Consider the following 2,755-nt stretch of genomic DNA (forward strand, 5'->3'; position numbering starts at 1 on the left):
TTGGAGAAAGCAACACTAATGCATACAATAAAGCTTAAAAACACAGCACTCTAATAGAACAGACACTGATTAGTAAAACCATTAAGACAGTAGCCAAGGTTAAGAAACACACTCAAGAAACAGGCAGCAAAATAATAATTGAAACATGTATAAAACATGTACTGCATCTATTGAGGAGAATAGACTTAGGACATTATGCAAAGACGTTTCCAATTAGCAGCTCACACTTTCTGCTACTGCAGCTGTTGGCTGAAGGACTGTTGTGCATGGACATTGCCCACTTTACAAGTGCCATAAAGAAAAGTCAGCTCTTTTCCAGTAGAATTTTTCTTGACCAGCTGTACTTACTTAAATACATTTTGTGGAATATCAATATTAGGAAGCAAGAGAAAATAAGATTACACAGGTGTAAAGAAAATTACCCTTTATTATAGGATCAGGTCTTTTAGCTGTAGAGTTTTTACTTGTTATAACTACCATGCCATGTTGTACGTATATTGCTAGGACTTTTAAAGAGCTATTTGTAAGACCAAACACCTGCGAAACGGCTGACAGTCGCATCATCCTCACTTGCACTTTGTGTGTAGTGCTAATTAGCAGATGCTAGTATGGTAACTGAACTACGATGGTTAACATGGTAAAGACTTACTCACCATACTGATTAGCATTTAGCTTAAAAGGAGGTGCCTACGTACAGCCTCATAACGCCACTACAGCACGGTTAAACTCTATACACACAAGTCTGGCACATTATTAAGTCCGGGTAAATTGACACCTTTACAGAGCTGGACACACCGTACAGACAGAAGCTGTACTACAGATACAGAAGCTACTATGTGAAAAAGAATAGATTTTATAATGTTTTGTCTATTGGTTACATTAATGTATCTGAACAGATGCTTTTAAAATAATGTAACAAATGAAACCTCCTGTAACTGATAAGATCCAGTGAAGAAGCACTTGTAGCATAATGTGTCTGTATAGTCTGAAAACCAAAGACTCTTCTGCAGCACTAATAAGCTACTTGATAGATGCCTGTGCAGAAACTGAACAATGTTATTCCTACCACTGTTTGCCAATTGGCTTTTCTGTATGGCAACTCTGGCTTGAAATATTTATGTCATTAAAACAAGGACTAAAGTCTTCCTTTCTTTAAAAGCGCTCTTTTAATCCGGATGGCTGCGGTTAAAGCAGGATGGAGGTTTGAGTGGTGGGACGCAGCTGAAGCGAGCCAGCCAAAGCACTGAGATATCATCACCGTTTCATTAAGTACATGTCCAGGAAGAATGAAGGTTTTCTGTAGGACCACAAAACTACAAGGATGACAGCAGTGATATGCATTCATACAGATGTGGGGAAGCAGCTGTTCAAGTTGGGATTACATTTCAACATTCATCAAGGTGGATTTGTCTCAATATTATTCATGTGAGCAGAACACGACAATCTGTGTGCAAATGTGTGATCTGTAAATATAAAACACCTTCCACAAATACAAAAAACAAATATCCTGCAAATACAAACAAACATATTTGTGAATGCAATAAATGAAAAGCATTTGCAAAAGCCTTCCTCACATTTACAACTTTGTAACAAGCAGTTGTGAATCAATTTTTTATTTGTGAATCAAGAAAGCATTTGTGGATCTCAACTAAACGCTTTTGGGTTTGCATTTCACACACAGAGTCTTGAGACAAACTTTCCACCAGTCTGAACAGAAATCCACTTTCAGAAAGCACATGATCACGTGCTGACGATGCCAGTCCCACTTTTCAAAATAAGAGCACTTGTGTTGTTCATATCTGCAAGATATTTTTGTGAGTTTACAGATTCATTTCTTTTATATTTGTGGAAGGTGTTTTATATTTACAGATTACAAAGTTACACACAGATTGTTGATCTGATCACGCAAATAAGATTGAGACAAATCAACCCTTGACAATGGCTCTGTTCTAGTCCAGAGCTGCGACAGAGAGCCAACACAACACAAGCAACCATGAAAGTGAATCATTCAGCCACCTGTGCACTCCTGTTGTTGGAACATAAGATTCAGTTTTTGCAAAAAATCTTAACTCAAGGTCAATTTATAGCTTTTGCTGTTATCCACCATTGGTTGAAATGGTTAACTTATAGTTTAAGACGACTGTCAGATCCATCCTCCAGGATGTGGTTGAAAAAAAAAAAAAGAAATCAGTGAATGGAGCTTGAGTTAAGATTTGCATCAAATAAGTGGCTCTGTGTCTGACTGTCTGAGCAGCTGCCGTCTCATTCAAGTCTGTGAATAAGATTCAATCTGAATGGATTTTAATGAGGTTTTTTTTTTTTTTTTTTTTTACAATGGAATTTGGCTCAAAGTGGCCTTCATGAAAATATCCTTCACCTGACACATCCGAAAACTGCATGTTAAAAATGTTTTGTTTTTGGGTTTTTTTTAAGTGTTTAAGCAATAAAATACATTTATTCTATGTGAGGCATCTTTGTGGTTGGAAAGAGATGTTCAGAGTTTTCTTGTGAAGTTGCGTGCAGCTAAGATTAGACCTGCCTCCACCTGTCGCCAAATAACCCTCAGAAACATCAAACCTTCACTCACTGTGAGGCAGCAGCTACCATGAACCGCAACTGTTAAGACAGACAGGGACCCAGAAAGGAAACCGAGCTGCTGGCCAAGACACAAGCTGTTACTGTTACAAAAGAGAGAGAACCAAAAAACGAGCTGAGGAATAATTTTAGATGTCTGCCACCCCCACCCCCCACCCTC

Source organism: Seriola lalandi, unplaced genomic scaffold (assembly GCF_002814215.2).
Source record: "Seriola lalandi dorsalis isolate HSWRI2012SDOR001 ecotype SW California unplaced genomic scaffold, Sedor1 jcf7180002054282, whole genome shotgun sequence".
NCBI classification, from domain to species: domain Eukaryota; kingdom Metazoa; phylum Chordata; class Actinopteri; order Carangiformes; family Carangidae; genus Seriola; species Seriola lalandi.